Genomic DNA, 13476 nt, shown 5'->3' on the forward strand with positions numbered 1-13476 from the left:
GTTGCCCAGAAAATACGTGTTAAATAAACAACTAAACAAGTATTCTGTGGCTTCCCTATTCACTCATAAAATGTCATGAACATCTTTTCAAATCTGTGTGTGTGTGTGTGTGTGCGCACGCAAATGGCTGCCCAAGATTTAACTGTAAGCACTACAGTCATTGACTTAACAGGCCATCTACTACCACTGGACTATTTCCAGTTTTTCCCTGTGATCAACAGCAGTGTAATTAATATTCTTTGGTGTGAAGTTTTTTTTTTTTTCAAATTTTGTATTCCTTTCCAGAGGATGCATTTCTAGAAGCCAATTTTCTTGGTTAGAGGATAGGGACGTCTTCTATTTTGATGTATTTGGTCCTCCAGGAAGGTTCTAGTGAGGCACACTCCTCTGCTTCCAAATCCTCACTAAAAAACAAGTTTCCCTCGTTCTTTTAAACTTGGTCAGTCTGAAAGCTGGGAAGGAAAATTTCTATTGTTTTTATTTGAATTTATTTGATTATTAGTGTGATTATTTAAATATTCTCTTAAAGGCTAATTGGTTTTCTTTATTTTGTGAGTTTCTTTGTTCTGTTTCTTTGACCAGTTTCCTACTGGGAAGTGTTTATTTTTCTTTTCTTATTGACTTTTAAGAGCTGTTTGCATGTTAGGAATATTACCTTTGTTTGTGATATGCGTTTTCTTTAATTTTTTAAGTAGATAAATTTATTAGTCTTTTCGGTGATCATTGTAAAAAATAACATGATTGAAAGAGGCTTTTCAACTCAAAAGTTATGGGGGAAAAGAGAAAAGAAAAAAAGTTACCTTTTTATGTTCCATTTTTTCCATTAACTTTTCCCATCTGGAACGTCTTTTGGTGTAAGGAGTGTGGCGGGCCCTCTGCATGGCTCCTGGGGCAGCTATCCTACTGCCATCCAGAGGGGTCCGTTTTCTGCTTGCTTGGAGTAGAACTGCTTTCCTCACAGGCAGAAATCCGGTGTATGTCGTTGGATCTATTTCTGAATCCCCAATGCTGCTCTACCCACTTGACTTCCACTCCTGGTTCAATATCTCAGTTTTAATTACTGAAATCATATCATAAAAAATGAGTGAAAATTCTTCCTCATTGCCCTTTCCCCTTTTTCCAGAATTATCTTTGCAATCCTTGAGTGTTTATACATACAGATACACTTAAAAACTATTTTTTGTCAAATTAAAAGCAAAATAGGTGGTGATTTTGATGGAAATAGTCTCACTTTGCAGAGGACTGTTTCACAAGAACCTCATTATAATTATCACCTGTTATGAGTTGACAGGTTTCCCCTCTCCTCCCAAATTTATATGTTGAAGTCTGAACCCTGTGTAGCTCGGTGTGTGACTTTATTTGGATTTAGGGTCTTTGCAAAGATAATCAGGTTAAAATGAGGTCATCCAAGTGGACCCTACTCCAATATGACTGATGTCCTCATGAAAAGGAGATATTTGGATACAGAGACACGCACACAGGAGAATGCCGTGTAAAGATGGAAGCAGAGATTGGGGTGATGCTTCTACAAATCAAGGAACTCCAAAGATTGCCAGCTACCACCAGAAGCTAGGAGAGAGGCATGGCACAGATCCTCCCTCACAGCCCCAGAGGGAACCAACCCTGTAGACACCTTGATCTCAAACTTCTGGCGTCTAGAATTGTGAGGCATCCCGTCGCTGACACTTAGTTACAGTAACTCTAGCAAACCAATACAGCATCATTCATGCTTTCCTTCCTCCATGACTTTGAGGTTGCTAAGGATGAGGGGTTGGATCCCATTTATTTCCCAGCAGAGTGCTTGGCACATCACTGGTGCCTATTACACATTGCAGGAATGAGAACGGATTAATGAGTAGGAGGAAGACCCATCACCATGAGGGTAAAGATTCAGGGCTGCTTCTCGTCCACACTTTCTTTTCCTCCTATGTGGCTACAGAAATGGAGGTGGTGCTCATTAGGGCTACTGGAGGTCTCTTTTTTTCCATTCATTCTTAGCCCTTGCTTGGGTTTCAATGGCTTGAGGGCATCTCATCCAAACTTCTGAGTGAACACTTTCATTTCCTGTCATGGCAAGCATGCAATGGAGACTGAGACAGTGATGCTTTAGAGACTTTTACCATCATCCAGGTACTGCAAGAAATGAGTTTCATGGAAGTAATTTCTTTCTGCATCTATTTCACAAATCATCTCATTGAATTATTTGAGTTAAACACAGCTTGCAGTGTAAGAATGGATCTGTTTGGTAAGACTGTAATACAAATGGTAAAAATTATTTTTCTAATTATACCGTACCTCCAATGTATAAGATGTGATTCATGTATAATCATCGTTTTAATGTTTTATTCCTTCCACAGGAAAAAAAGTGATGGGAATAAAATATCAATATTCTCCTTAAAATTGACAGTTTGTACTGACATGTAATTTAAGTGAAAGATGAGATATCAATTAAAAGAGGGTGATACAGCATTTTGTTCCTTTTTTCTCATTTTCTTTTTTTTGTTGAGAGAGAGTAAAAGAGATGTTTGAACTTTTTATTTCCTCATTCAGTTAGAAAAAGCCAGTTTAATCCTGGTGTACATTAAAATGGATGCAAGAGTAGGAGACTATCTTTAAAAATACTTTTATTTACTGCATGATATATTATCCAAAAAAATTGTAGTCCTTCAAGTTAAAGATTCATAACTTGGTGAATCTTTCCAGTCTATTTCATTCTCAAATGACAGTAATTTATAATAAATAAGTAAATAACATTTTAGTATGTTGGTCATTCCATAAAGGGCTCTGCAAGGCTTAAAGCTCCATATGTATCCAGATTATATCCAGGATATACCATGTGGATTAGAGAGAGAGAATTTAGGGGCTTGGAAGTACATGAAATTTTAGAGGTCATTTCCTGAAAGAATTCTCTGGGCCAACACTTCCCCACTTAATTTAGCTACGGTGTTTAAAAATCACGTTAGTCTTAATTTGCTGGATCAAGTAGTGCAAAATGAGAGTTGTAACATATATATCCCGAGCAGACAGGAAATTTTTATTTCTGGAATTCATTTTGTTTAAATGTTAATTTTAGTTATACATTTTCCCTGGTGTCTAAATCAATTTATGCTACAGCGGAAACTTAATACATGTTTTACAAATCAATGAAGAAATGAATGAGCAATGAGATGAATGATTGAATAAAAATAGATGGATGGATGGATGGATGGATGTGTGGATGGATAGATGGGTGGATGGATTGGTGGGTGGATGAATGGGCAGGTGGATGGATGGATGGGTGGATGGATGGATGAATGGATGAATGGATGGATGTATAAATGGATAGATGGATGTTGGATAGGTGGATGGACAGGTATATGGATGGGTGGATGGATGGATGTGTGGATGGACAGATGGATGGATGAAAGTGTGGATGAATGGATGGATGAACGAACAAATAGATGGATGGATGTGTGGATGAATGGATAGATGGATAGATGTGTGGATGGATAGATGGATGGATGAGTAAAGGAATGGATGGATGGATGCATAGATGGATGGATAGATGGGTGGATAGATGGATGGGTGGATACATGAGTAGGTGGGTTGACTGATTAATGGACGGATTAATGTAGGGTTTGATGGTAGATGAATGGTGAAGTTCCCAATTCCAGAGATAGAATAAGTAATTTTGCACAAGGCTTCTCCACCTTGGAGGATGGTTGTCATATTTGGGTTTGAACAAAACAATGTGGTATGCAGAAAGAAAAGCTCCGAAAGTTTTTCCTGATCCACCCTCTCCTTCACCCCACTCCTCTCCTTTGGATCCCTTCTTTGTGCTTCAGGCTGCCCAGAGGCCTGAACTCTGCCATTGCCTCTGATTGGCTAAATGGTAACTCTCTGTTGTGACTTTTTCCTCCTCCAGGCTCTGAGTTCCTGGAGAGCCAGACCCTTCTGCTTTAACCACTGTGTATTCCCTTTGCCTTGTCCAGTGCCTGGCATGCAGGCGTGGCTCAAAAGATAGTCCTGCAAAGCCTCAGGTGGAGTCAGACAATGGAGAGTCCCCGTCCTGGCTTCCTCATTCACCAGCTCTCTCACTTTGGGTGAATCACTTGATTTATCTAATGTCCTGGAGATTCATCTACTTAAAACACTTTGTGCCTACCACACAGAAAGCTCAATAAATGTGATCTAGTTGTTTAAATAAATGCCATGTATTTTTACAGTGATGGCTGTGGTCTGGGAATAAATGTCCTTGAAGTCTTCCTGTCTGAACTTTATGTTTCAGGAAGCAGCACTGTGATTCCTTCTGTACTCCTTTCTTTTGGCAAGCAGTCTGCATGGCAGCATCCCTGATCTCATGAAGAGTCTAAGTGAGATCAAGGGAGCAAAACAAACAGGAGAGAAGTGCTTCACTGTACCACCATTGTTCTTCAGAATAAAATCCAACACCTTCACACCAAGCGATTGGCAACGTTCCTTCTTGCCAGAGATGAGGAAGTCACAATAAGGTTGTTTTTGAGACGCTGGAATCAGATGGTTGAGTTTATATTCCAGTGTTGTCACTTTGAGGCTCCAGATCCTGGAGCCTCAGTGTCTCGTCTGCGCAAGGGGGCTAATAAAAGCCCCCACTTCATATGTCTGTTCATTGGACTAAATAAGCCTGTGCTTACTTGCCTCATGCTAAATACTCAATAAATATCAAAAGTAATGATGATGATGATGATGACAATGATAATTAGAGTTAATATTTAGTGAGCACTTTGACACTCAAGTCTTAGAATAAGCTGGGATAAAATATATCTCCAGTGTAGGTCCTAATAGAATAAAGCCCTAACTTTGATGGGCACCCAGGTTTGCCTGCTGTCCTGGAAGCATTTGGAAATAACCATTATCATGCCGACATATCATTTTTTTTAAGAGATGGAATCTTGCTGTATTGCCCAGGCTAAAGTACAGTGGCTATTCACAGGCATTATAATAGGGCACTACAGCCCTGAACTCTGGGGCTTAGGCAATACTCTTGCCTCAGGCTCCTGAGTAGCTGGGACTAAAGGTACTGCCAGCATGCCCAGACAGACACATCTTTTGAGACATGTCAGGCTCATAGTGGGTGCTCAATAAATGTTAATTACTATCAATAAGAGCAAGGTACAGGATTAATGATGAATAATATGGGGTCCCTGATAACAAAGAACTCAGACTGTGAGGGAGCTGAACCACATGCCCTTGTAAGAAAACGTACAGTTGAAAGCAGGCAGTGTCTTAAGAGAGAAATCTGGAAGAGGATCCTCTGGAGTTGGGATGGGGGTGACTTTCAGGTCATGGTATCACAGAAGCTTCCTGGGTGGCATGAGGTTAGAGTTAGTCCTTGAAGGAAGGTGAAATTCTACAGAACAGAGTGGGAGGAAAGGACAGCGTGGGCAGAGGAAACATCAGGATTCAAGGTGTGGTGACCGAGAAGTTCACACATGGTGCCGATCTTGACTCTGTACTAGAATCAAAGCAATAGAAGTTGGGTGTGGTGGCTCATGCCTGTAATCCCAGTACGTTGGGAGGCTGAGGTGGGAGGATTGCTTGAACCCAGGAATCTGAGGCTGCAGCGAACTATGATGGAGCTATTGCACTCCAGCCTGGGGGTCACAGAGTGAGACCCTGTCTCTCTGAGAAAAAAAAGCAATATACAGTTTTTATGCACCACCCCATGCAAGAAGGAGATGCCTTGCAAATCACATACTAATGGGAAAAGTGACTTTTGCAATGTGTGACAAAATATCAATTGACTTTATATATAAAGAGCTTGGAGAAATCAAGAAGAAAAAAGGACCACTAATATTCTGTAACAATAATCAGAAACATGTAAATACAATATGCAGCCAGGGCCACTTTTTCCAGGCATGTGACCTAACGGCCATGCAGGACTCTGTGCTTAGAAAGGTTCTGGGCTGGGTTTAACACTTTGCTGTGACCATCTTGAAATTCTTAATGATTTTTGAATAAGGGGTGTCCACACTTTATTTGGTTTGAGCCCTGCATGTAATGTAGCTAGTTCTGTCTGCAGTGAAGACACACAGAGAGACAATGTGTATATATCAAGGAATCTCAACTTCAGTGTTAAGCAAGGGGATAATAATTGAATTTAAACTGCTGATTTATGCATATCAAATTGGTTAAAAGATGTCACTGCAGACAAGGGCATCAATGAGACACACCCAAGTTAGAAATTCCTGGTGGATTCTAAGTTCTCTCAGCCTCCTGATCCACTCTCTACTTACCCATGGGCTTAGTTGAAGGCTTCCTATACTGCTGGGCTGCACCTTCTAAAACCACATCCTCATATTCTCTGACCACTGGAAAAGCCCTTTCATTTTCTACCCACATCCTCATGTTTCTGGACTATTCTTCCCACAAACGCTATACCCCTGACTCCTTTCCTGCATACAGCCTATAGCTTTACTCCCTCCCCCAACTAGCCTCATAACTTGGGACCCTAACTCTGAGCCAAGATTCTGGGGCCCTGACATACTTAAGACCTCAAAATCAGGTCTGTCATTTACAATAAGAGACTATCTCCATCACCTTTGAGATTTGAAGCTTTGCACAAATGTATGAGGTTGGGACTCTTTCAGTTGCAACTGACAGAAAATAAACTCAAAATAGTTTAAGGAGACAATAAAGAGAAAATGTATTGGCAATAGAAAAACTCCCAAGATGTCAACTAGCCATCAGACACACACACACACACATATATACACACACATATGCACACACAGATTACACACATATGCAAAAACACAGATACATACATATGCAGCCATACACACATACGTGTAAATGTGGATATTCATTGCAAGATTGTTTATGGTATGAACAGCTTAAATATCCAACAGCAAGGGATATTTCCAATTAATTACTGAATATCTTTATCATCAAATATAATAGCTATTAGACATCAAGTTTTCAGAGGGTGATGATAGTTAATAATAATGATGAGGGCTAATGTTCTAACATTTATTGAGTACCTGTTATATGCCAGGCACTGTTCTAAGTACTTTGCTCAAAATAACTCCTTCAGCTTAGTATTTTTAAGAATACGTAAGGATGTGACAAAAGGCTTATACTGTATTGCTTAGTGGGAAAAAAAAAAAACAGAACTATTTTTACATAAGATTTCAGGTTTGTCATATGTATTTCTTGTATCTATTATATTTGTATACAGAAAAAATAAACCAACATATTTATTATATTAGGGAGATTATATCTGGGTGCTTAGATTGCAGGATATTTTGATTTTTTCTTTATTTTATTCTCTACTTTACAAATTATCTGTCATGTATGTAAAATATATTATTTTTATGATTATTAGATAGCTAAGCATTGTTAACATGGAAGTAGGATGAAGAGTTACTTGATTTGTTTTGGGATAACTGAAAAGAAGAAGAGAGAAATAAAATTGAATCCATGGCTTGGAACTAAAACATGGAGGGTCCAGAATGTCAGAGAACATTCTATTTTATTTGAAAAGCAATAGGGAGCCATTGAATGTTTGTGAGAGAGGTAGTGACAAAGGCAGATTTAAAAGATCCTAAAACTGACAGCATTGAGAATGCAGTCAAATTGAAAATATGAGTCAAGAGGGCCTGACAAAGGGACAGAGGCCTGAAGTTTAGCAATAGTAGGGAGAGTAGGGGGTCCTGGTAGTGCACGTGGTATGAGGAAATGGCATCCACAGGATCTGGCAGCTAGTTCAATGAGGGAATTCAGAGAGCAGTCTTCTTGTTACGCAGTCAGTGCGTCTCCAACCACACGGGAATGACTCTCAGTGCGGCTGGTTTAAAAAAACAAAGGAGAAGGAGAAGGAGAAGGAGAAGGAGAAGAAGGAGAAGGAGAGAAAAAAGCAAGCAGGAGGCCAGGATGCTCTAAGGGGTTCACACAGATGCAGGGTGGAATGGGGGCAGATGAAGAAGCTTCTAGAGGGAGAGGAAGGCATGCAGCTGATGGAGGGTTTTGATATCTTTTTCCTCTTTTTTGTCTGCTCCCCACAGAGACTTCAGAAAGCATCTTAGACTTTATATATTCCAAGTTCCAGTTTGGTTTTCCGTGGATGCCCACTGTAGACTCTTCAAAAGTTCTTCCATTAATACCACGTCTTGAAATCTGCTACGAGTGTTTAGTCCATACGGACAGCTCGGTATTATTCTCAGCTTTGGGATATGGAACAGCAGTCACGTTTTCACCCAAAGGAGGGTGATCACAATTTTGTGTTTGGGAATTTGGAAAGGAGGGGGAAAAAATGACATTCTTCTCAGATGACTGTTTTTAGCAAACAACGAAGCAAACTTCACTCAATTATAAAAATGTAGAAATGCTTCACCCTTGACAGCAGAGGCTCAAGAAAACCACAACTCTCCCAGCTTTAAAAGGAGAGTCCTCTGCCCTGTCCCTAACAAACAGTCTTGGGTTAGCTGCTTCACTATTCTGGGGCTTGTTTTTTGTGACCTATAGGATAAGACAACAGGAGTGTCTCCCCTCTGAATGGTTGTGAGGATTAAAACAGCCACCACTTGTAAAAGGCACAAAACTTACCTACACATAGTAAGCACCCAACACGTGCTAGTTCTTGCTGTGTTTGTTGTCATAACCATTATCATTTTTCCCAGCCTAATTTTTGCCTTCATCTACAAAGCCTTCTCTAAACACTCTAATTCACAGATACCTTTCTTCATGCTGAACTGTTATCACACTTAATAAATCCCACCTATTTGGATTTGTCGTCCACTCTTAATCAATTTTTAATTAATGCACTTGAAGTCCTTGTCCAGATTACACTGAAAAGAGCACAGCCTTTGCAAACCCAAGTGGGCTTTCTGGATCGCACTGCCTGGTCCTTGGACTGAGCGCATCATTTACATTCTCCAAATTCCAGTTGCTTCAAAATGTGAAGAAGCCTCCCTCGAATAGCAGCACTGAGAGGATTAAATAAACTCAGGCTTCTTCAGCACCTGGCACGATGCCCCGACACAAAGAAAGGACTCACTAAATGTTTATTGAATTTTAAAATAATTATGATTGATGGCCACTAGTATCATCATTTTGAATATTATCCCTGAAAGCCCTAAACTCAAACGCTTCTTGGCACTGCAGATTCTGATAATTTATCCTTTCTATTAAAACTCCTAGCTGGGAGCAGAGACAAGGAGGTTGTCCCCATGTCCTTTCTGTATGGGGGCTTTGGGGGTCTCCATGTTCTTTCCAAACGTCTGTCAATTAATCTGCCTCTTCAAGTTCAGGGCAATGGGGTCCCAAGTCCTGCATGGCACCCAGCCTTTCTATCCCTGTGACCTTGAGCAAATAACATCCTCTCTCTGGGATGGGATATTTACCCTTCCTTTTTTTTTTTTTTTTTTTTAATCCTTTGGAAAGGATGTTATGAAAATTACAAACAGATTAGCACAGAAAATTGCTTTATAAACTCTAAAGCACTGTGCCAAAGAGACGCTTGTTTTTATTCTGTATAGGGACAGAACTATTTCACTTTATAAGTGTTGGGGTGGGATTAGGGGCCATGAATATTTTTACACCTTTTCCATATGATTGTTTTTGTAAATGCACATTTTTGTTGTAGCATACTAGAGGAATGATTTATTAGTAAATTCTGACCTGATCTAATGAATTCATTCATCTATTCAGTAAACATTGAGAGAGCTTCTGTATATTCAGGGCACCCTGTTCAGTGCTGATGACACAGATATAAACAAGACAAGTTTCCCCACCCTTAAGAATGACAACGTTTCATTTGATAAGCTAAAAAAAAAAAAATGCCTTTTGTTGGTTTCAGTTTCGACACATTAGATTGCACCACTTTTTGTTTTTATTAAGATAAGGTGACCACCTGGGTTACTTCCTTACCTTGGCTGTGAATAACAAAGTCTGTCGTATCCCTCTTGTTCAGAAACATCCCATCATAGCATGGCTTCGTTCCACACTTTTACGTGATGCCGTATTTGCGAACAGAACCTCCCCCAATAGTTATTCATGTAATTCTATTAATATGATCTCCATCACCATATGGCGGTGTAATAGCAATTATATTGTTGTAACCAGCCGACTTAGGAGAAAGGAGGCCATCTTCCCAGCCAAAGACTGCACCCTCATTATAAAGATCCCCCAAATAATGGTTTCTCAACTGCCTCCTCCGTGCAATTTATTTTTCCCCATTATTTAATCAGGATATTCTTGGCGGTACTCAAAAGACTAAGTGTTAAAAAGAGGTTGGAATATTTCTTTTCCTTTTTCCTATGTGAAATGCACAATGTTTGCAGTGTTGGCCTGAGCCTTGATAAATGCAAGGCTTGTACGGCATTTTTCGTTGTTGTTGTTAATTAGGGTGGTGTGTGCACAGCTCAATCTCTGTGGAAACAAAACATAAAACTTCGCTTAAACCAATGCAAAGCACATATATTTATTTTTGAGCTCCAAACGCAAGTAGTTTCTCTCAGTTATAAAACTCCTGACAGTGGTGTAAAAACGTGTAACACGGCACACTGCATTCCTCTCTAGGACTCTGTGTAAAAGAACTTCCTTTTCTCCCCCCAAAGAATTACATTCGGCACCACATGTCAAAACACAATTGTAATTGTGTAGCACAATATTTCATAAACCTGAAAATGTTTTAAAAACCCATTGTATTTCCGAAGCTTCCAAAGTGATTTTCTGGGTTAGCGTTTTTTTCTGTACTAAGCCTGCCTTTTTTTTTCCCTTTCTTTCTGATTTCCATATTCCTCAATAATTATTAAGCATTCTTATCTCCCAGGCAGGCATCTCTGATGTAGACGCTGGTGATAGTAGCAGTGGCTGTAATTCTTGTGAATTACTACGTTTAAAAATCTTGTGTTAAAACATGTTACTAAGCTTCCTGAAGTCAGCAGATGGCCTCAAGAAAGGCTCGTTTTAATTTTTCAAGTACATAAGTATAATAATCCACACTAATGTATGCACATAACAATAAAGTGTGCTTGTTGAGCAATTATATTCACAGTTTCACGTGTATACCTGTAAGGATGGGCTCATCAATGTATAAATAGACATGCATGGACACAATATTCACATGATCAAAACAGGTGATCAAAATGGTTATATGTCAAAAATAATAAGAAGAATAATAATTAAGAGCAACACTAGAAAAAAAAACTGAGGAATGGAAGAAACATCTCATTCACCAGAATGGAAAAGTTTGTGAAAGCCATTTAATGGAACTAAATATCAAAACATTTTAACTTTTTCAAAGTTTTTAACATTAAACAATTAGGATGAAACGCAATTAGGCAGCACATTGTAGAGGATGGTCACTTTTTGCATGTCATGTGGCTTTAAAAACAAGTCAGATAAATGATGATGCCATTAAAACTGAACTAATTAAAGAAAGCTTCTTTTAAGAACTCATTAACTGCAACCTCATTTGCATAATGATGCATATTAATTAAGTTTTAATGAATCTGAATTTGCACCAAGCCTATTCATGTTGGCTTTGAAACAAATTGAACAAATTAGTTAAAAGCTTTTTGGAATCTACTTTTCACACCAAACAGGATATGAATGCAATCATCTCTACAAAAAAGAAATATTTTTCCTTTAATTTAATTCAAAGGTATGCAGGCCCATCTATTAATTATTTTTAAATGCAATAATTTTCACCTTTTCTTTGGAAAATCAACAATATTACTTATTCCTGAATGGGAAATATTAGAAATGTAAGTTGTGGGAGAAAATCATTACGGTCAATTTATTGGCAATAAGTTGGAGATATTTGACTTTAGGGTACATTTAGTTTATTTAATAGTGGGATTAAAAATTGAGGAGGTAATTTCTGGGCATTCTGAATGAATAGCTTCAATGCAGCAGCTAAAATGTGGTGTCTAAAGGTGGCATATCTCATTTTTTGGGACATAGGCAGCAGCGTTATATTATTGGTGTCACATTCATTTCTAAATCTGATCCTACGCCATCATAAATCTCCTAAGTAGCATAGAAAAAAAATTAAACATTTACAGAACATGTGTTCTTTTCCTCTGAATTTGTGCAAATTCTAATTTTTTTATACACAAGGAGCAGAATTCAATTTTAACAAGTTTGTGTTCGGCTCATAATAAAAGCAAGAATTACAGCAGCAACACTATTGATTTGCTCATACTCCATTGTGTCTTCATCAAGAATGAAGAGATTTATGTAATTACTGCTCCATCTTTTGTTGTTTGAAAGCACTTTTTGTAAGTCAGCATATACAAAGGATGGAAACGCTTTTATTGTTGAGATTACAAGATCATTTCTCCCCCTTGTTAAAACGTTTTCTCCAATAGGTGTTTTGGTGAGGTCGACAATTAAGATGATGTTGTATTCTGGAAATGCACATTTAAAAAATGTATTTACAGGTATTCCTTCGCAGTATTTTTTTAAAACCCGTTTATCCCTTCACCTTTCTCTCTTTTTTATTCCTCCTCGGCTGTTTCAGTTTCCAGAGAAGCGATCGTCGGCACCAGGGCAAAGCCTGAGCAAATTCCCCGCAGCAAAGTACCGTGAATGCTTTTCAGATGTAGCGGGACAAAATAGCAACGCTCTAGATTATTCTCTTTTAATTATTTACTTTGCTCTTGTTGGAATTTACTTGTGCTGGGGTCAGTGATCACTTTTGACTCTTTTAGAGAAAAATAAAATGAAAATCAGCTCTTCGGTTGCCCCATTTTCTCCTTGAGCTGGTCGAGCTTGCATCCTATTTAAACTACCTGCTCTGCACAGGGTCTTCCTTTAAGGAAATGCTTTTCCACTTTGGAAGCGAAGTCCAACGGCACTATAAAATACTGTGGGCTCCCGCATCACTTTCCTGAGCCAGGTATTTGTAGAAGCCATCCCAGACTCTTTTTTTTTTCCCCTACAAGAAAGAGGAATTGCCATTTATCAAAACAGGAAGCAGAAGCCATTCTAACGTGCAAAACAATTTTAAAAATACATTAATTCACAAATCATGTTTGGGTTGATTTTGAAATGTACTGCTCTCCCATTCCCCCTTTTTATTAGAATAATTCTGCATGTCTCTTCCGGCCGTAGAGTTGCTGTTACCACGCTGGGCTACAATGTACCCTGTGATGGGAGGCTCCACATAAGATGAAAGTCAGGAAGGGCAGTCTGGTGGGGGTCAGCCCTGAGTTGGGGACTGTTTGCTGTGTGATCCATTATGCTTTGAACGAAATATTGTTTCTGTATTTCCTCCTCTCATTTCTATTTTACTTTTTGAGCATGTTTGTCATTGGGAAAGCCAGGAAAGCTGTGGAGTATTTTAAATACCATCTGATGTTCACAGAGAGAAATATACTGCTTCCAGAGCACCCCCAGAAGAAGGGAATCTCTTTTCCCAAGTTTTAGGATTCTGGGTGTGCCAGGGAACAGGAGCACCACCATGGGAACCTATACTTAAAATAATAATAATAATAAAGGCCGTTGGAA

Source organism: Macaca mulatta, chromosome 7 (genome assembly GCF_049350105.2).
Source record: "Macaca mulatta isolate MMU2019108-1 chromosome 7, T2T-MMU8v2.0, whole genome shotgun sequence".
NCBI lineage: Eukaryota > Metazoa > Chordata > Mammalia > Primates > Cercopithecidae > Macaca > Macaca mulatta.